Genomic DNA, 22,894 nt, shown 5'->3' with positions numbered 1-22,894 from the left:
CGCGGGTGCCGCTCAACGCTCCATTTGCCTCGTCCTCCCTGGTGTGAGCGGATCCACAGTCCGTGGTGTGTCACGCGCTCCCAGGTTGAGGATTCAAACTACAGTCTGTGCGTGGAGCCTACCGGGGGACTGCGAGGTCCAGCAGCCTCAGCGGCTCACAGCTGCTGCCTCTTCCCCCGGCGGCCACGCCCCCAGCCTTCGCCTTCATTACTGGCCTCAGTTCTACCGCGACGCGGGACGCGCGCGGGGCGAAGACCGGGCAAAGAGCGGGCCGTTTAAGGCCGTTCAAGGACGGCAGAGGACGGCCCTGGCCCAGAACTCTTGTGTCTTCACCCTTGATAATCTTAACTGTCTAAAATGTCGACCTTACGTAGCAGAACTCGAAGTTGTGCAAAAAAAGCTACGGCGGTAGCCCAGGTGACAGGACCTATTGATCTCTTCATTTCACGCGTGCACGAGACTATCGATCAAAGTATTGTATTATTGGAAAAAAGAGTATCTATGGATCTTGCTAATGCCAGGCGCTCATCCCTGGGCCCTTTGGCAAAGGTTAAATCCCCCGCTATGCAGACTCTGAATAATTGCTCTTTACCTATAACCTTGCCTATTAATAGCGTTCCGACAGTACCGAATACTGTTGATTTATCGGTTGCCCAATCTGACTCGGATCCATCTTTAGAAGACCTGGAGGTTACACCAGATCTAGAATCATGTCAGTCGCCCGATAAAGAGGAGCCGAGTCCGAGTGGGTTTAATGATGTGGAAACAGCCCCTGTACCCAGTGTTCATCGGAGAAGGGCACCTAACCCTCCTAAGGTTACATCAAAGGGTAAAAGTAAAACAAAAGCACCAGTTAGGAATCACAATTTGATTTCCCCCACCCCACAAAAGATATCTGGCATCCCGTGCTGGGTGCAAAATATGGTTACTGATTTAAAACTAGATCTTGAAGCCACTTTAGCAGCACAAATCAAACCTTTAATTTCTAAAGTAGATAGGCTTACTTCGTTAATACACTCCAAATGGCCACAAAATAAGCAAGGACAAGTGCATGTTCAATTGCAAGGGACTACAGATTTAGTCTCTGAATGCCTAACGAGTATCCGGTCCCCTAAGGATGCTTTAAATAAAGCCCAAGGTAGCGTAGCCCCAGGGAACTCAGTATTTCTTGAGTCGCAAATAGTGAACAACCTCGTTCAACCAATAACTGTACCGACTACAAAGGAGAGTGTTCCTGTTCAGGCGATTCAACACTCTGTTGATGCTAATATTGCCACTACATTTATTCAATCCAAAGAAGTAGCAGGGAAACCTAATTCAATCACTGTACCTCTTTCTACAAATAAACCTGAAGGGCCTAAACCGAAGCAGGCACGTTTTAGGTCCATCAATCTACCACCAGAGGTTTCTCCTTTTGTTGTTGTGTTGACAGCTGTTCCCCCATTGAAAGAGGGAGTAAAAGAAACGTTTACGGAGCTTAGAAACAAATGTGCTCAATGGCTCCATCTACATAAACCTCTACCTAATAGCATGAACGGCGAAATTCTTACCGTTCGGAGAGGGGATTGGGTGGGTAGAAGTAAGAAATCAATAGTAGGGGACGTAATAACTGTCAATTTCAGGGATGTAGGGGCAGCTAGTTATGTATGTAATGCACCTAACAGTGGTCCTGCGACCCAAATTAAACCACTTCCTCTGTCACATTTTTTACCAAATCCCGCACGACCTAACCCCCCCACTTTTCAAAGTAATAGTGGACCGGGGTTTTTTCAACAGCAAGCCGTTAAACCTTGGCTGCAACCACCTTATCCGCCCCCTCCTTTCCCACATTATGTTAATTTACAGCAGCAGGTATCAAATGCCTTACCTTTTCCTATGCAGCAAGCTAGAGTACAGTGGCAACACCCTTTGCATTTTCCGCCACCTCTACACCAGCCAGCTTATCAATGGCAGCAATCTTTCCAGCCACCGCAATTAGATAAACACCCGTGGCAACAAATGTGGCAGGACCCGCCCCACTCCCAAGACCTAATGTCTTCACAATTCGCCCACACAAATAGATATGCCGCGTTAGATGAGGTAGATTGACTTAGCCCTCTAGACGAACTGGACTTAAACATCCCTAAGCCCTTTCTTGATATGGAGCGTTCTTCTTCTTCCTCTGCCACACCCCTTGCTGTACCTCACGAATTCACTACGTCGGCGCTAGCAATACCTCCCCAGTACATAGGTAACCAAGGTAGCTTTGATATATGTATAACTACCGCTAGTCCGAGCTTAAGTTCAGCTACCATCATTCGGGAAGAGGGTCCTGCCTTTTCACCACCAGAAAATCAGTTGGAGATATCCGTTGGTGGTAACCCTGGTAAACCAGCAGGAATTTCTCTTATTTCTTGGAACATCGCTGGTCTTACCGGCAAATTAGGTACACCCTTCTGGACCAGTTTTTTGGGGGAGGGTTTCGATCTAATCCTACTTCAGGAAACTTGGTGTCCAGATCTTATTAACATTGAAGGGTATGTATCCTTCTGCCTTAGAGCAACTAAATCTAGCTCGGGCAGGGCTAAGGGGGGCCTTTTATTGTTAATGTCAACCAAGCTGTGTGAATGTACAGTTAAATACAGCACAACCGTGGGGACATACAGCCAAGTTATTAGGGTGGAGTGCAGGAAGAACATTGATTTAGTTATTGTTAATTTCTATAATAATATTTTTGACGCTACTAGGGGGGATATCTTACTGCCTCTAGAAAGGGAAATCAATAAGGCTCTTGATATCTCGAAAAGAAAGGCTGAGGTGGTTTGGGCTGGTGATTTTAACTTGCAGCCCTGTCGTCTGTCCAATGTGAATAACTGTGGTTTCGATGCAGTACCAATTAGCCATTGGGGAGATCAGGGGGGGAGGGAGGGCTCTCCCCATTTTCAACACTGTAGTTATGGTTCCACTTTAAATAATATGCTAGTCATGCTAGATATGACCCTGTTAAATTGCAATGTTAATAACCAGGCAATTATATGCCCTACATTTACAGGCAGGGGTGCATGTTCTTTCATAGACCATATTTTGCTGTCCAGCAGTGGAGCCTACACGGATTTGTACGTGAATGAAGAAAGTCTTAGTGACCACAACAGTCTACGTGTTACCCTCTTGGGGCACGGTACCTCATTAGTTTCAGAGGGTAAATGTACAACTGATATAGTGCCTGTTAGACCAAAGGGCCTGAGGGTTAAATGGACTGGTTTAAACTCCAAAGCTAAGCAGAAGGAGGTCGTTATGCTTTGTAAGAACCAAATTAATTATTTCTTAGATGATGACAGTGATTCTGGCGGCTTAATAGATTATTTTGTATCCATGAATAGCTGTATTGATGGTATTTTTACTAAGTCCCCGTTAGCTAATGGCGGCCCAAAACAGGGGTGGTTCGATAAGACATGTATAGTCGCCCTCCGTGACCTAAAGAATGCGCTAGGCACTAAACCACGTGTTAAGACGGACATACAATATCTCAGGGCCTGTTATAAAACAGCTATTAGTAAAAGGAAAAGGGTTCTGCAGTCTGAGGCGTGGGATAAGTTGAGGGAGGCGGCAGAGACCAAAAATAGTAAACTCTATTGGGAAACAATTAATAGCTCGTTTCTCAATAAAGAAAATGTCCCAGAACTGACCTCATACGTGGCATGTAGTGACTGGGTTAATCATTTTTCTAAAATTTTTAATCCGGAAAGGTCAGCCTCTGAGTTATCCCCACCAGTTATAAACCCATGGTTGCCCCTTTCGATGGCTATAACACTAGAAGAATGTCAGGAAGCTATCTCTTTAAGTAAAGGAGGAAAGGCCCCGGGCCCCGATGGGGTTCCGCTGGATTTATACAAAGACGAAACAGCGTTATGGGCTCCTATTTTGGTGAGGGTTTTTAATTGTGCGGCCGAAAGTGAATTTCCTTCTACTTGGGGTCAATCGATTATCATTCCCTTACATAAGAAAGGTGACAAGGCAGAGGCCTCTAATTATCGTCCTATTTCATTACTGGACGCCTCTGTAAAGGTGATGAGTAGGATTTTGCTGAAGAGGCTAGAAGATTGGGCAACGGATTTTAACATCTTAACTAGAGTCCAATACGGCTTTCGCAAAGGCCTGGGTACACTGGACCAATGCGTAAATCTGGACCTTTTAATCAGTAAATATACTGTGGCTAAAAGTGGCAACCTCTTTTTATGTTTTGCTGATCTGAGCAGCGCTTTTGATTTGGTTAACCATAACATACTCTGGGAGGTTCTGCTTGATGCCGGGGCACCTAGGGAAATAGTGTACTTTTTAGCTAGATTGTACGAAAGACTTTCATGTAAAGTCCGCTATGGCACCCTTGGCGAATGTACCCCGTTCTTTAGAGTGTCCCGGGGCATACGTCAGGGTTGTGTTTTAGCTCCGCTTTTATTTTCCCTTTTTATTAATGGTGTCGACCGATCTTTGACCGACATCCCAGCAGACGCCCCTTTGATTGATGGTAAACCTGTTCCGCTGTTACTTTATGCGGATGACGCTGTTCTTTTATCTCGAACACAGTTGGGCCTACAGCGCCTAATTGATAATTTTATGCAGTTCATTCAAGCTAGGCGGCTTCGTGTGAACAAAACTAAGACATATGTAATGTCATGTGGTCAGGCAGCCAAGCAGGTAAAGTACACTTTCTTCCTTGACAAGGAAAAGTTAACTTCTGTCAAGTCATTTTGTTATCTGGGAATAACATACAATAATAGAGGGTCTTGGAATGTGGAATTTGAGGCCATAAAAACAAAAATGTTACGGTCAACTAGTAGCATATTTCGTTTTGCCTCTAAACTCGGCTCACGAAGTATCCCAGACATGATGAACATTTACAATGTATGCTGTGTCTCCTCTGCTCTGTATGGGGCAGGGGTGTGGGGTCACTGTGAGGGTATTTCTTTGCAGAAGGAGGAAAACAAGTTTTTAAGGAGAATGTTATGTGTTCCCCCTTCTGCCTCAATTCAGCTGATCCACGAAGAAGTTGGGATCGAGTATATTTCCGATTTGGCAGCAGTTCGGCCACTCTTATTGTGGCGTTCTATTTGGGCTAAACCGGAGACTCGATTCACCAAGGATATTATCCTTGACTGTATAGGTCTGGATCATTCCTCACGTGTATCATGGTTAAGATACATTCATCGTTGGTATCTACGTCTTTTTAACATTGACGTGTTTCGTGAGCCTGAAAAAGTTGTCTCCATTTCTAAAAAAGAAATCAAGCTAACGTTTCTTAATTTTCGTAAGGCCGAACGAGACAAAACCGTTGGTAATTATGTTACTATAAAATTTTATAAAGACCTAAATCTAGTTCCCGGACTACAATCTTATCTTGTATTTGTGACTCGCCCTTCTCACCAGTATGTGTTAACACGGGTCAGATTAGGCATTGTACACCACTTGGTTGCTTTTCCTATTATAAAAACCAGTTCAAATATACCCTGTCCATGCGATAGCACCTCTAGGCAGAGTAGTTGGCATTTTTTGCTTTTTTGCAAATTTTATCAGTACTTTAGGATAAAATACCTTAAACCTCTCTTTATTAAATATAACATTTGTACTACACAAACAGCATTGATATTTTTATCTTCATTAGAGAACGAGGAGACTTGTTTCTTTTTGGCTACTTTTATTTTAAAATGTACAGCTGCCAGGAAAAGTATTGTATTATAATGTTATCTACTTACCTGTCTGTACTCATGCTTTACAGCTGCCAGGACCTGTTTATGATGATATTACTGTTTTACGCTCCTGTCTGTATAGTTATGCCTCCACTTTTAAAATTTTATATCAATTTCTGTAGTAAGGTATTACTAAACATGAAGTGGTCCACAGTATCGAATGATTATTAATAATTTTAAACGTTTAGTTCCCCATGAAAAGTCTAGTGAGTAACTCCTACTGATCCCCAGCTAATCAATATAAGAATGTCTGTATTTTACAATAATATTGGCCTATAGAGACGTGATCATTTCCAATTTGATGTATTTAGCCTTTTTTCCTTCTTGGTACAATTATATGGTGATTTTAACATTTTAATCATGTATTTCTGCTTGTATGATTTGTATGTACAAATCGAATAAAAGCTTTTTGAATTTGAATTTGAGTTGAGATATCCTATATTGAAACAGTCAGTGGTGTAAGGCAAAATGACCCTTCCGCCCTGCTCCGACTCGCATATATTTATGGGATGTATAGATCTTCACACCCAAACACTGGTGCCCCTCTGAAACGTTGCCCTCCTCCTCCTCACCCCTGAAATCAGTTTTACATTTTCAAAAATGGAGTTCCCCTTTTCTACATCAAAGATTTGCCTTTCGCTGTTCGATCACAGTTGTGGTGTTACCTATGTGTTCCCTGAAAGTGCTTACTCTCTAAACCACTTGCATTAGGTGCTCTAAGTTTGTTTTATTCAGATTGCCAAAGCAGTCTCCTGTGGAAAGGAGGTCGCAGCTTCCCTTCCTGTGCCTTGCTCATAGAAGGTAAGTTATGGCTTTGTTTTGGGAAGTATGCCACAACGTGAAATCTGTTTTTCAACCACATTTATAAGGTCCCAAAAGCGAGACCTAATGGCAATGCCAATGCTTGTTTGCACTTGCATGTCTGCACTGCTGAGAGCCTGAGGTCATTTAAAAGCTGCCCTAAGTTGCAGCACTGCTTTTAAAAAGTAAATTAACTGCAAATTCGACTTTGGTATCAGGGTCACTATAAAAGTGATAGTCAACATTATTGTTACATATCAGGTACCCCGAAGGTCTCCCCTAGGTGTTCCAGGGCAGGAGGGACAGGTGACTATAAGCAGGATCCCTGTAAAAGATGTTCAATAAACCCTGGATATGGAAAACAGCCCATTGTATTTTTCCCCAGTGTATGATATCCCCTGCAAAGTTAACTTTGACTTTGGTGCTGTGGGCACTGTGAAGAATTACTCTACATCATTTTTACATATTAGGCAACCCCCTGGTCTCCCTTAGGTGCCCCAGGGGCGGGGGCGTGTAATTATGAGCAGGGTCCTTATAAAAGATGTTTTATAAACCATGTGCTGGTAAAACTGCTCATTTTATTTCTTTTCCCATTGTAGATACCTGGCCCATAGGCTAACATTGCAATATCTTATTCATGCATACTTATTGCTAGTGCCTCGTAGGTACTTCTCACCATTAGTCCCTGCCTCTTCACGGCTCCGTTCCCTCCTCCCACTGTAAGAATGTTCTTCAAGTTGGCAGGTATGATGACAGCTCTAGTTATCAGTGAAACAGCTGCTTCATACCACTGTGTGATTTTTATTTACTTGGTTAGGTTGTTGGCTGATGCACAAATGTTCTCAACAGGTACTGGCCATAGTGCTAACAATTTTTAAAAAATGCAAAGCTGGCAAATACAAACACGCTTTTTAGGCTATTCCGCTGTGATGGTAGTAGGAAATGTTTGTGCTGTGATTTAAAAAAGAGGCTGAGCACAGCCCGTTATCTTATCTAGAGCAATCAAAGTGCATTGTTGGGCTTTAAGTGCGCGAAACACTTCAGCTCCTCCAAAAACCATAGGGAGGTCAAATGTGCAACACTTCAAAGGTCGTTCGGAAAAAAAAGGTAATTACGTTTTAAAAGCTTTAGTAGCTAGGATATTGATCATTCCTTGGAGAGAGGCTTGCAGTGTGATCTCCGTTTTATGGTTGTACTTTTCCAACAAGCATATCCTTAACTATAAAAGGAAAACATTTCCTCAGGGTAGCATTGGCATTCCAATGTATTTTAGATTCCGGTGCCAAGGCCATTTGTTTTTTATAAAATATATGCATAATTTCCTCATTTTAAGGTTCTTCCAGCTGTTTTCATCCACTAATCTGTAGTTGTGTCATTCGCATTTTGTTTCCACCGTCTACAGCATACTGTGGTAGTTACCTAGGACAACAAGGCCCGCACCCCGCCCCCCACCATTGAACTTTGGGACGGGTGGGTGGGTAACTATTTCCCGGCTAGCCTTCTCGTAAAACAGGCAAGAGACAAAGAGGGCTACTCCCAGAGGGGCTGCACCTCTTATTGCCTTAGAGGGAGGGTCCTCGGACGCCCACCAAGCATCTCACATTACGGTGGGAGCCTCCCCATGACGTCCGGCTGCAGAATCGAAACTCACCTACTGAGGCGGGCACGGAATGCCTACTAAAGGCCCCCCTACCTTAGTCGCGGGGGTGGCCTCTCATAGTGGGGATATCTCGTGCCATTCGCTCATCACCCTTGGCTCACCCCTCCCCCTGATCACATCCTCGTGAACTTCACTAAACCCAACCCATCTAGTTAATGCACATGGCACATTGGGAAAGAAATCTAAAGGGTGTAGGTAAGGTAAAATTCATGAAGTTCATAGTACCTACACTGGATATTAGTTTATCGCAGTTGGTGGCCCTGACGAAGAATGTGTCTCAGACCCTCCAACAGGTGATAACATTTTAGTTTGCAAGATCAAATACATCAAATCTTAAAAGAACAAATGGTTTGTAGGAACTGCCTTCTCCAAAATGGTGCTAAGGTAATTGGTTATCCCTATCTAAGGGTAAAACTGAGTAACACAGTTAGAAACTAAGGGCCCGATTCACAGAAGTAACTTAAGACAAAATCCTAAACTTACTACCATTTTGGTATTCACAGAAGGCACTTACTCATTTTGGTTTTCACAGAAGGCACTTACTCATTTCGGTATTCACAGACGTTAGGAGTCCTAACTTTAGGGGGGACTCAATATCTGGAAGCGATATTGGGGTTTCGGACACAGAGTCAGAGCTGGAATACGAATCTGTAACATCGGATAGCGGGGAAATTCACAAGGTATCCACCAAAAGAAGGGCAAAAAGCTTGAAAAACAGATCTTGCAATAAGTCTAAAACTAATATGAGCCCCTCACACACAGAAGTTTCCCAAAAACTAGACTGGGATTATGCAGCGACCTCTCAGCTGTATCAGGAGGGAGCTGCCACTGTGCCTGATCCCCAACCCACCTCTCCTGCACAAGCGACTATGATGGATATGCTGTATACAACATTAAAACAAATGCAGGGGGAGGCTAGAAGTGAGTCTCGGAGGGCAAAACAGGCTAACCAAAAAAATGCAGGGGGCACTACGAAAGGTGAATAAACTGTATACAGACATGGCATCAAGGGTTACTGAGGTAGAAGTAAGGACTGAGAAACTAGAGGAAGATGTTGGGAAATGGAACGAGTTTCGGAGGGAACAGGAAAAGATGGCAACTAATGTATACTGGAAACTCGAGGACTATGAGAACCGCCAACGGCGTAACAATATCAGACTACTGGGAGTGGCAGAAGGAAGGGAAGGGCAGGATGTGCGGGCATTTGTTATTGAGTTGCTTAAGGGGGCCTTTCCAGAATTAACGGACTGGGCATGGGAAAGTGAGATACAAAGAGCGCATGGCTTCCCTATGGTCCAAAAAAAGGCCTCACCTACTGATAAACCCAGGGCAATCCTGATATTTGTAGGGAACTTCCTTCTAAGGCAGGAAATCATGGACAAAGCCAAGCCCGAAGCTAGACGGTCGTATAATGGTACGACCTTCTTTGCCCGCCCCGATTTCTGCCACGCCACGGTAGAAAGGAGGTGGCGGATGAGGCAAATGATAACCCCTTTCCAAAATATGGGCTGTGAAGCCTATCTGATGTTTCCAGCTCGCCTTAAGGTAATTGATAAGGGACAGACTAAGATCTTTTTCTCTGAGATCAAAGCTCATGCGTACCTTGACGAAATTAAACAAAGAAAAGGGGGCGCAAAAAATATGGTGGTTGCACTAATCCAGACAAAACAAAAGGCTTAACAATAATCTGAATAACCTGAAAGGGCAAGATTAAAGGTGTGTCTTAAACACAATAGCAGCGGCGGTCTAGGGCACAAACATAAGATGGTAACTAGAGCAGGGGAGGGAGGGGCAGGTGGCACCTGGAGCTACAGCTGTTACGCATAGGTCAGGATTGACCTATTTGCCCGTAAGGGGGGTGGAGGACTGGGGGAGGGGGGAGGGGTACAGGGCACCTGGTTGTTTTTTTGTTTAAATATTTATGCACAGGGAAGATTTCATGAAATTAGTATAATTGAGAGGATGGGCAGATCACAACAAGGTGGAAAGGATAAAATGCTGTTTGCTACTGATGTTAACTTGCTGGGACAGCTAACTGATGTACATTAATGGGTACTCGTATAATTACTGTAAATGTTTGTGGATTAAATGATCGCACTAAGAGACAGCGGGTGGCAACGTGGTTAAGATCTCTAAATGTGAATCTAGTGTGCCTTCAGGAAACTCATATAGAGGGAGGACAGGGCCACTTGCTAGATCAGTTGGGATATCATGTATTAGCCTATACTAAGCAAGGGGCCAAAAATAGAGGAGTGGCAATTCTGGCAAAACAAAGGGATCTTATAATAAAGAGAAAACTTGAGGATCGATGTGGTAGGTGGGTCCTCATAGAATATAAAGTGAATGAGGAATGGGTTACTTTAGGGTGTGTATATGGCTCAACGGAAGATGACCCTGATATCTTTGATTTTTGGGATTTGGAGTTGTCCACATGGTCACCAACTGTTATCTTAACTGGGGATTTTAATATTAATGGGGCAGGTGGACTCGGACTGATCTCCAGGGTAGAAAAAGAAGAGTTTGGCGCTCAATATGTAGCCTCGCAAGGAATAACGCCCTGATGGATGTATGGGGGACACTATATCCTGATAAGCAGGGGTTCACTCACTATTCAGCACCACATAGGGTATGTGCTAGGGTAGATTACTTTTATGTTTCAAACTCGCTCCAATCAAAAGTAAAAATTGAGAAGCTCCCACGTATAATCTCTGACCATAATCCCCTGATTTTAACAGTAAACCTTGGAAGTAAAAGACTGGACCGCATTTGGACATTCGAGAGAGGGTTGTTAAAAGATGAGGCCTATGTTACCCACATGAAAGAGTGGATTACTAGTTTTTTAAATATCAATAGAGGCAGTACGGCGGCTGGGAACATCTGGGACTCATTTAAGGCAGCTACTCGAGGGGAGACAATAAGTTATAGTGTAGCTAGTCGGAGGAGGGAAAGACAAAAGGATGCAGATCTCAATAAAGCGGTGGCAGAAGCAGAGGATAAGTTAACTAATACCGTAATAAGGGGCGCACCTCTAGACCAGGTATTAGTTAAAATAGCTAAGGCAAAGATGGAGGCGCAGGAGAGCATAGCTAATAAGGCTGCTAAAACATATCTAGTAAATAGAGAAAGATGCTACGAATTTAATGAATCTGTGGGTCGTACTCTCGCTATACGCACTAGGCAGAATGTCTCTACTGGACAAGTGCGTGGGGTCGGAATAACAGTGTCAGATTCAGAGGGAATACGAGAAGTATTTAGAAAATGTTATATGTCACTATACGATCAAGGGAACCCAACTGACGTCTCTAAGATAAGTGATTATCTGCGAGATATTCCAGTAACTATTCTACCGGAAGATGATGCAAAGAAATTGGAAGACCCATTTAGTTCTGAAGAGATTTTGGCTGCCCTGACTAGTCTCTCCTCTGGGAAGGCTGCAGGACCTGACCAAATTCCAGTGGAATTATTTAAAAAAATTTGGGATACAATTAAACAGGATCTGACCACCACAATGCAGCAGGCGCAGGGAGGCATATCGATTCCAAATAGCTGGGCAGGGGCAGACATCGTCATAATTTTAAAAAAGGGTAAACCGCCTAACCAACCTGGATCATACAGACCAATAACCCTGATGAACGCGGATACAAAAATATACTCCAAGATATTGGCACTCAGAATTGCCAAAGTAATCAATACTCTTGTGAGTATTAACCAACACGGGTTCATACCAGGGAGAGGCACCACCCATCACACACGAAAAGTCATTACCCTTCTAGATGCTGCAGAGATTGCAGGGGACCCGAAGGCGATAATGTTATTGGATGCAGAAAAAGCCTTCGATCGGGTCTCCTGGGACTTTCTATGGTTTATCTTGAGGAGGTTGGGGTTTGGAGGGGGATTGGTGAGAGCTTTGCAGGTATTATATGCGGCCCCAACTGCTCATATTCGAGTAAATGCAGGATATACGCTCCCATTTAAGATCAAGAGGGGAACGCGACAGGGGTGCCTCTGCTCCCCGCTTCTGTTTGCTCTCTATATGGACCCGTATATACGACGCATAGAATTAAATGATAATATCTGCCCAGTAGACACCTATAGGGCCCAATGCAAAATCCTTGCTTACGCCGACGACGTAACGATCGTTACTCCTAAACCCACGGAAGCCATAGCACTGATGGAGATGGAAGCCCAGCAGTTTGGAGAAGTGTCTGGTTACTCTCTGAACACTACTAAAACACAGATTATTAAAAACAGTAAAGCACACTGCTTAGATAATCGGGTGGTAGAAAGTGGAGTATATTTAGGGGTAACAATTACAGCGGATTTAGACAAACTAGTGGAGGTAAATATAACACCTATAATAAATAAAGCCAAGAAGGACTTAGACAGGTTACATAATATCCATTTTTCAATAGTAGGACGAACTAATATAATTAAAATGATCTCCCTCCCAAAATTCTTGTATTTATTCAGGGCTATACCTTTACTATTTGAGGCCAAAATGGTTTAAGACCCTGGAGCATTTGATAAATCGTTTTGTTTGGGCGCATTGAAAGACGCGAAGGGCGCTGAGATTTATGCCACTCCCTAGGGAGCATGGTGGGTGGGCCCTACCAGATTTAAAATTATATTACTGGGCGGCATCCCTTCAGTATATGGCAGGACTATTTGGAGGGGGAGAAAGGGAAGGGCAGAAGGAGTTAGGAACCCTAGCGATCTATACACTGGCCCTAGGAGAACATGCGGAGAACCTCTTCTTGAAAATTACTGATCCTAGTTATTTTAAGAGGACTAAATTTAAAACAGTCATGGCAGCACACAAGATCTGGATTTCATTCGCGAAAAAGTTTGGCCTTGGTAGATATAATGCTTACACTAGGTTAAAAAATAATCCTAACCTCCCTGATGATATATTCTCAGGACCTATCTTCAACGATTGGGTAAGCCATGGAATCACGAAGATGGGTGATATGATGGGAGCACAGGGGGTGATGCAATTTAGTGCTCTGCAGGCAATATATAATTTGGATTCAACTCATTTTTTTAAGTATTTGCAAATAAGGAGTTTTATGCTGACAAAAACTGGAGGCTTGGCGGGATTGAGCTCGAACTCCAGAGCACCAAGCAGATGATTTGGAAAAGTTTGAGAATAAATGGATACAGAAACTGGGGGTAGAGAAGAAATGTTTTTACAGGTCATTGGAACTAGGCCTGAAACTTTTGTGCTCCGCACCACTTCAGGCACAACACTATAAGACTCTATATCTATTATATCACACACCCGCCAGGATAGCACAATGGGGAGGCACAGCTGGTATTACTTGTCCAAGATGCGATAGTGATGAAGGTAATTTAGTTCCCATGTTTGCAACATGCACCCATCTAAAAACTACCTGTGACGAAATTGAACTATTCCTCAAAATCTCATTAAGGATAGAGATCACACTCACTCCAGTAGTGGTGCTTCTTGGAATAAATCACAATGCTACCCAAACACACTATGAATATTTTGTATTTTTGGCTATGGCTGTTCTTAGACTGTGTATTGCCACAGCCTGTCTTGACCGTACACCACCCACATTCCACCAATGGTTAACAAAGCTATTAGCCACGTATAGTCTTGAGAAAGCAATTTATGCTAGGAAAGGTACAAATGGTAAGAAACTAGGAAAGGAAATATGGGAACCCGTCCAAAGATGGAGAGATATAGATCCGGGTTAGAAGGTGTTAAAATTAGTGCCTCTAGGATTTAGTCCACTTGTTTGATTTGTGCTCACTTATATTTTGATCATATTTGTTTAAGCTATACCAGGGGTTTTCAGGATTTGTTATACCTTTTTATGTTGTATTGCTTAAGATATTCTGGTGGTTTTTATGACTTGGTATACCTCTCTATGTTGTATTTCTGTATGCTCTATTCTCTTTTTTCTACCCTGAATGAATATGTGTGCCCTGTACAAACAAAAAAGGGGGGAAAAAAATCCTGTGAATAAAAAATATTAAAAAAAAAAAAAAAAAGGACTCCTAAATGCCTTCCGTGAATAACGAAAGTCTTAAAGTTAGGATTTTTCTCAGTTTAGGAGTAGTAAAGTAGTAAAGTTTACATTCCATTCACATAACAGTAGGAATGTTATGTGAATGGAAAGAAAAAGTTACATGAATGGACAAGCAAAGCCCTTTTAACTATGGGTGAATTTTGCCGACCTGCGGTCTGCGAAGTCGCATAGAAATCCGCAAACTCGCGGATTTGTTTGCGATTTGCACTGGAGTACTTCCTACTGGCTAATCCAGTGAGTGCTACCTCATTGAGTAAATGTATAGTGCTTTTCCCACACTGCAGCTGCGTAAAGGGTAAAGATGATTTGTCTCCACTGACCATGTGTGCCTGTAACTTTGCCAAAAGGCGCCGAGTTCTCTTGAGTGAGCTGTCCATCATAGTTGGGAAAGGGCGGGAAGACGTTTGATACCGCTAGTGTGTGGTGCAGGGCAAAACGGGAAGGGGCTTCTATGCGTGTCAACTTGCCTCTTGCGTATAAAGGGTCAGAGAGCGAGCAGGGCAGCAGATGAGGAGAAAGCAGCCTTCTGGTCACAGGAACTACACGGGGATTGCGCTCGAGAAACTCATGGATTCAAAGACCTCCCTCGAGTATTACAGCTAATTTTCGACTGCAGATATGGGGTTAAAGCACACTTGCCCAGCCTCGACCGTGCTCACTAATGTTTTGGGCTGGTTAAAACATTACTGAATTTGAGCTTCAACTCGGGCACCTGCTTTGTTTATATCTGTAAGTGCTTCCTGATGAGGTTTAATTTTTGTGACAGGAGCCTCGTGCCAGAATGAATCCTGCCCTGCATAGTTATGCATGAAGATGCCACCGTTTTGTCATTTGCAATACCTCTACTCAACTGGAGTACTTTCTGCTGGCTAATCAGGGCTACCTCGTTGGGTAAATGTATAGTGCTTTTCCTACACTGCAGCTGCGTAAAGGGACGGAAGATTTGCCTCCAGTGACCGTGTGTGCCTGTAACTTTGGTCCCTTGAGTGAGCTGGCCATCAAAAAGAAAAAAAATCCCCCGCGAGCGAATTTGCAAATTTTGCGGCATTTTCGCAAGATCCGCGGATCGCAAAATTGCCAAAATATAGCAAAACAGTGAGTAAAGATGAAAGCAGGAATGAAAAAGAACCTGCACGAGCTAGGTAACTTGACAGAAAGGTCAGGGCAGAGGAATAGTAAGGCACAACATGGAATCGTAAACAGAGGCAGCCTTAGTGCTTAATTGGAGCCAGTAGTTGCCGTTGCTCGGCACCGCACTTAATTATCATCGCCACACTTATGACACTCTGCCACATGGTGGCGACGGCCATCTAATTTAGAGATGAGCAGAACAATGGTTGTTTATGAATACAATGTTTATTAGAAAATACTAATACCTGCCTCCCCAGCCATTCCTTTACCTTTGGGGACCGGCCATAATCTGAGCTGTCACCCCTGCAGGCGAAAGAGATGGTTAGTAGTTGTTTTGGCCCCGCCATTGGTAGCAATGACTGGGCGATGCAACCTTCAGTGGCCTCTTGGTCAGGGCCCAGGTAATTATTATTTTACAAATTAAGCACTGTATTTGGCAACTCCCACCAGAACATTCACCAACGCTGGTGACAGAGTCCTAAGAGACTCTGCACCTTTTTTTTAATCATGATGTGGATGTATTTCGTATGAATAAATCTCTGCATTAATGCGTGAGGTGGGAACAATTGAATCGGGGAGGATGTGTGTGCTTACAAATCATGTGTCAAGCTTTTGCATTGTCTCCCTAAAATGCTCTCATCACAGCAGCGGTTCCTTTATCAGCTCTTCCCATAAGGCCTCTAGCTTATTTGCTTCTTCTATGAGGCAAATAAATAAATATCCTTAAGAGCATCCAACAATGACACATTACAGAGCCATGCTGTCCATAATTAATGCATATTCAACTCTTTAATATGTCTACATTTTTCAAGGACACCAACATATTAAAATGCAATTTTAGCTGAAGTCTGCATTTTGTATTATCTGCAAATTGCATACAATTGGCCCACGAGACACATTGAGCTATCCCACTGCAGCAGCTGAAATGCTGGCAGGCATTGCCACAGATCAGAAGATCCGCAAGAACCAACAAGGATATTTCCTAGCTTCATTATGAATGCTTTCACTGGGATGTTAGGATTGGTTGCAGAGCACTGCTTGATGCACATTATCAGCTATATGTTGTCTGATATATTCAAAATTCTGTCTTCATAGAAATATGCAAGAGTCAGGCCATATATTGCCTGACCAAGATTTGGGCGGTTTTGGGACGTCTCTTTTCTTCTTTTCATTCCATAACAACGATTTATAGAAATGGCCAGAAATAAGTGCAATTGTTATCTAAGACAAGCCCTTTTTTCAGCAAATGGACACTGAAGTAGCTCAGGACACTAAAGAAATGAACCTAAAACAAGTCGAACTTTCAACATCGGAGAGAGGAACTTTACATTTTATTTCCAGCCGTCCATCTTAATATGTAGCTCTCACACTTTCTGACAACAAAACACATTGCTTTTTGAGACTTGTATCTGTGCAATTACTATTATTGACATGGGTTTAAAAATGCCATTATACCAAATACAAAACAACAGGTCAACTGAATTATCCCATAGGAGACTGGGTATGAACATATACAACACACAATGTCTCCAGAAGAAAAAAATCTAAAATGAGTGTCTTATTTAGGGGAGTGCGGTAAGAATATCCGCTCCACACTATACAATATGTGCTGAGTAGCAAATGCCAATGCACTGAGCGAAAGACGATAATAGTTACAGAAGGCGTATTTCTTTGTATAGCAATGCAAAGTGTACTTTATTTATTCACAGTAAAATCACGTAGCTAGGGTCAAAACAAATCACACTAATCTCTGCTGTCAGACTAAAACATATACGGATTGTCCACCACAATTGATAAACCTGACTTTAGACCTCTAAGTCTGACAGCGGGATAGTGCAATTCGTTCTGACCTAAGTACATGATTTTAATGTGATTAAATAAATTCCAATTTGCATTGTAATATAAAGAAGTATGCCTTCTGTAACTATTATTGTATTTTGCACAATTCATTGGTGTTTGCTATTCAGTGCATGGTATAGTGTGGAGCAGACGTTCTTACCACATCCTCCTACATAAAACACAAATTTTGAACTTTCTCTTTCAGGAGACATTTTGCGCTATATGTATTATACCAAATACTGCTGCTCAAAATGGAAGACTCACTTAAGGTTTTATCATTCGCATAGGGCCACTATCAGAACTCAAGGTGTGCGTGCACATGATTTATATATGCTTGCATGTGTGACTCTGCACCCATGTGAGCCAGCACTACATATGATGTTTTAAATATTGTGTTTACCACAAATGGCTATCTGCACCTCCAAACAAATCATTCAGATGCATCAGAAATGAAGTCTGAAACTCCCTTTGTTTTTCAAATTATGAGGGATTCAATCCTCCTTGGAACATCTGGCTCATAAGGACCTTCCTTCATCTGCCTCTAATGGCACCTCTCTACAACTCCTTCCCATACACAGGATCACTCCCTGCTAGCTTCTCTATTCACTCTGAATCCCCTTAAGATGCCTGTCCGGCACACATCTTCATGCTTGCTCTGATCCCCCTTTACTCTGTATTGGCTAATCCATGCAAACTCTAGTTTTCCACTGCTAATATTCCTGAGCCCTGGACACCGGCTTTAATCATTCCTCTCCTCAAGACCTAACCTCTGCAGATGCCTCCATTCTCAATAACTGTGGCCATACCACCATCCTCCCTTTCTCTTCGAACCTGCAGAAAAAAACTGTCAATTTCCAGCTAGTGAATTATCCTGAAACTAGGTTACTGGACTTACTTCAGCCCGGCATTTGCCTGGGGCACAGCACAGAGACTGCGCTACTCTCAGTACTAAATAACATCAGACTAATCTTGGATCAGGGAGGATCTGTGGTATTTATCCTTTTCAACTGTAACGGGGTGAGGGTGACGGGATCCGAGGAGTGGTGGACACCCGGAAATGACTCCTTAATACCTCCTTCCTTGCAGACGGACACATGGGGAGCAGGTCAGGACGGACTCGAGGAGCAAGAAAACGGCGCCTTTAACTGGATATACACAGAGGAGGAAGACACTCCCTCTGCATACGTCAGAGGTACAGGATTGGTTAAAGCCCAGGAAGTGCTTTACTCGGCGTGTGATATCACCCCGGAGGAGGCGAGGAGCGTTGTTGGTGAGCGGGCGAGAGAAGTTTGTAGCAGCGAAGGAGTACGAGGAAGGACCGAAGTACATCCCGGAGGAAGAGCTGAAGAGGAGTCCCACGGAGAGCCAGGAGGCCAACGAACCCGTGAGCCGCCGTGCCACTCTCCCGGGGGAGGAGCGTGGCTAGCCCAGGTACAGCAGCGTATGGCAGCTTGGGTGGGAAGCAAGCGTAAATAAAACAGAGCCCGAGGGTGACTTCCCTCGTATACCCCCGCCTTATGTTTCCCTTACCCCGCGTATAACCCTCACTGTCTGTAACTCCCCAAACCACTCCACTGAACTTAAGATACGAGTCACCGGTGAAACCCTCCCTCACTTCACACGGCCCCTTGGGTGCAACCCCCAGTAGACCGGATAACTAACGGCTCCCTTTTCTGTTGGTCTCTTTTGCATGGGAACCGGAACCAAGCGACTGCCTTCTGACCAGACCTCGAGGTGCCTCACATCCGTAGGAAGAAGAGACAAACGAACGCCAAAACGGATCCGAGTCAATTTGCTAAAGAGAGACTTACATTTCGAACAAGGAGAACTTTAATGTTAAAGTCCCCTCGGGGCATTCCAATAAAACCATCTTTAACCCCAAGACGTGGTGTTACTCTAGTTCCTGACCCACAACCAGGTACGACTGTAACTCCTGGTCCAACAGCCCAGCCCACATCAACCTTATAGTAGCCTTCGACACCATCTCACACTTTTTCTTATCTCCAGTCTCCACCATAAGGGCATTTGTGACTCGGCTCTCAAATTGTTGAATTCTTGATTATCTTCCAAATCTTAAGCAGTCTCCATTCCACCTTTCCACTCTGCCAACATTTCACTCAAGTGTGGGGTACCATTAGCCTTATGCTTGTTATCTGCTACATTGCACCCCTTGATAACCTAGTTCCTACTTTTGAATGTGATATCTTTACATCCATCCAGGACAAACATTGCACAAACCCAGAATAATTTTAAGTCGTTTGTGAACCAAGTTGCTAACTGAATGAGAAAAGAGCTGCCTCAAATTAAATGTTAACAAAACTGAGGCAATAACTTTTCCATTTTGTTTTCTGCATGATGGCCACTAGAAATCGGTAGTGCTCCTCTTCCTGTCTCCTCCATCAAAAATTTGGTTTTTCTGGTCAACAATAAACTTTCCTGCCAGGATAGCCAAGCAGCAGCTGTGTGATTTTCGATGATAAACCTGATCAGGAAGATGCTCCCCTTTTCTGCATTACTTGTGATGCCATAATCGAAGCTGTCATTACATAGCAACTTGACTATGACAACTCCCTCTTTCTCGAAATCTCCAATACCCAAGTTCAAAAACTCCAGATAGTTCAAAACGTGTCTGCTTGGCTTTTTCTCAAAATGGCACCTCGTACATCGGTATCCTCAACATTAAAAGACATTCACTGGCCCCCAATACGAATACAAAGGGTTTTCAAGTGTTTGTGCATTGTTCATTAGCCATTCAACATGGGGGCCTCTCTACCATATAACAAAATACATATGTACTGCCCCACCGGGACACTTTGTTTAACCACTCTAACCTGTTAGCAATTCCCTGCATCCTTTGCAGCGGATTTGATTGCTGTGCATTTTTTTCCTAGCCCCCAACCAATAGATTTATTTCCCTTCCTGCCCATCTCAGGCTCACCTCTAAACATTCCTCATTCAGAAAATAGAACCTCATAAATCTCTTCTCACTGGGTCTATTCTTCTAGCAGCACTTGGACAGCTTGAATACTGTATCAATTGTGCTATATAAATCTCTGATTCATTCAGTCATTCATTCACAAATTCCAAATTGGAATCTTTTTGACATCATCCGGCACATATGTACCCAATGAGTGTCCACAGTCTCTATTTACATCACTAGGTGCCAGCATAGTGCATCATTCTGTATCCCTTGCATTGCATCACTGTATGCCACATGATGCACACACAGTCCTGAACCCCAGAATTGTACATAATACGACGCTAACTTGATGCACAGGCTTGTGTAAGTAAAGGTAGATATAGCTGGGAGATATCCCTCTTAACACAGAGCTCAGGGTTAAAGTTCAAAGTCTCAGGGGGTGAATCACAAAAAAGCCTTTTATTTCAACACAATTTCAGTGCACAACATATAATACAAAATAAAGAATTATTCAAAGTGCTTTGTATGGAAATATTAATTACCAACATTACAACATTTATTGGGTTTAGTAAAATGGCATACCACCTTCTAATGCACACGGGAGCATATATTCATAGGTAAACAGTATAGCTTCGACAGATTTTAGATTGTGCAGGTAAACCCACAAAAATTGATTGAAATGCTTAGCAGTTAAGGAGCCTCATGACCTCAAATCCAAAATTAAATTTCTGATTACATCACCAATTACACCACACAAACAATTACAAAAGAAATTAATAAGAAACATTTGTAACCAATCTGTTTGAAATATATTTATTAAGAACTAGCTTAATCTCCACCTTCTACTATAGGGTGATTTTAAGGTAGTCCGGGATGTTGGTGACAATCGCTTCACTTCCGATTTTCACAATTTAGCTCACATCTTTAGATTGAGTACAAAATTGATTCCTTGACCCGTTAGGTGCTACACACCCTTCACCTCACGGCCTGGTCATCAAAAGTAGGTATAATGAACTCAACGTATCTGGCATAGTCCTTTCTTGAACTTGCAACACTGTGGTGAGCTGTGACAGCTTGTATCTACTTTGCAGTGCTTACTATTGTGCAATCTTTTTAAAAAACAAACTACAATCTTTGATCTGTATTTTTTCCAATCTCTAGAAAAGAAGACTCTCCCAGTGGGTCATCAACACTCAATCCCTGCTCAATGCCACGATTTTTTTTTACTTCTTTATGCTGAGATTTTATATAATGATGTATATCTTCCAGTTACTTCAAAATGCTACAGGCGGTACAGAAAAGCACCTAATTGGATACACTACTCCTGAAGAGCCCAACACACACACACACACACACACACACACCCTCAATGCTTTGGACATTGCTATATACACGTACCCACACTCTGGATCAACAGCACAATCATCCGAATACTGCGGAGCACAGTTCTCCCAACGTATCCAAAGTCAAACCATTATGATTTGGGACTAAAAGAGATGCACATAAAATGCACTCGGGGTTTTACGAAAAGCAATTACCACAATATAAAACATACACGAAGAAGCTTTTCAGTTTTAGAACATGCTCCACTTTAATAAAAAGCCCCATGGGTAAGTAAAGTGCAAAAGCGCTATAAAGTTTTACTCAATCATTGCAAAACAAATCTTAGATATCACAAAATCTTTTCAGACATAGTGAATGCAACAGAGAAGTTGTGCAAAAACGTTTCACATTGCAACACTGATACATTTCCGCGCCTCTGCTACCGAGGTGATATACTTTAAAAACATTGGCCAACGAGCAATAAGCCCAGTCAACCACACAGGAGTCACCTCCTCTGGACCCAGTCACTCTCCTACATATCCCCTCAAGGTGACCCCCGAACTGCAGTCAGGCTGTCTCTATTGCAACTTTGATAACTGACCTCAGCCAAGACCTTGACATAGGTGCTGTTGCATTCCTGGAAGCGTTGTTTTGCTTATTTTCTCCAGATAACTATCTTAGAGCCAATTAGACCACACAGTCGGAACAGCTGATCCCACCAAATAACACAGTGGACTTCAGAGGTCAGAATGGGAAGTGCACGCGCCGAAAGAGAGTCAAGCCGGTCTGCTCTAGATACAAAAAATATGCGCCACTTTGATGTCACAGTAACCTCTCACTCCCACGGAATATTCAGAGTGTACTCACTGCCCTGCACACTGCACCAAAGAATTAAGAATTAAAGTACAAAGCAGGCTGTTAAATCCCCGTCCTGGATCAAGGTAAAGTAGAGGTAATGTAAGGTTTTGTTGAGTGTGAACTCCAGAGCAGGTGTTATACAATTTACAAGTTATGACCTTACTGGGCTTTATTTAACGAACAAGTCAATTTTATCAGACAGTTATCCTTAGAGATTGCTGTAACAGGTCATTAAACATTTAGGGGCTTAGAAGCTTTAGCACGATTGGCCATAACTTAGAAAGGAGCGATGATCGTGTTAATACACAATGTACACTTTGTTAGTTTTACAACTGTACACTTTGTTGGCTTTAATAATGTTAAAATGCACCATTACTACTAGGGCTCCCGGTTTTATGGTATTTATTTTGTTAACATGTGTGTCTGTATCTATATTTATTCTTTGGCCATTCTATTTGTATTTATCCATATTTATCTTATGTTTTGAGATTAAATGATATCATAAAATGATATATTTCCATATTTATTTAACTGATAAACATGCATTCATAATTTGATGCCTGTCATGTTTAACCAAATTAAGCAG

Source organism: Lissotriton helveticus, chromosome 8 (assembly GCF_964261635.1).
Source record: "Lissotriton helveticus chromosome 8, aLisHel1.1, whole genome shotgun sequence".
Taxonomy (NCBI): Eukaryota; Metazoa; Chordata; class Amphibia; order Caudata; family Salamandridae; genus Lissotriton; species Lissotriton helveticus.
Note: the sequence above shows the minus strand (reverse complement) of the source record.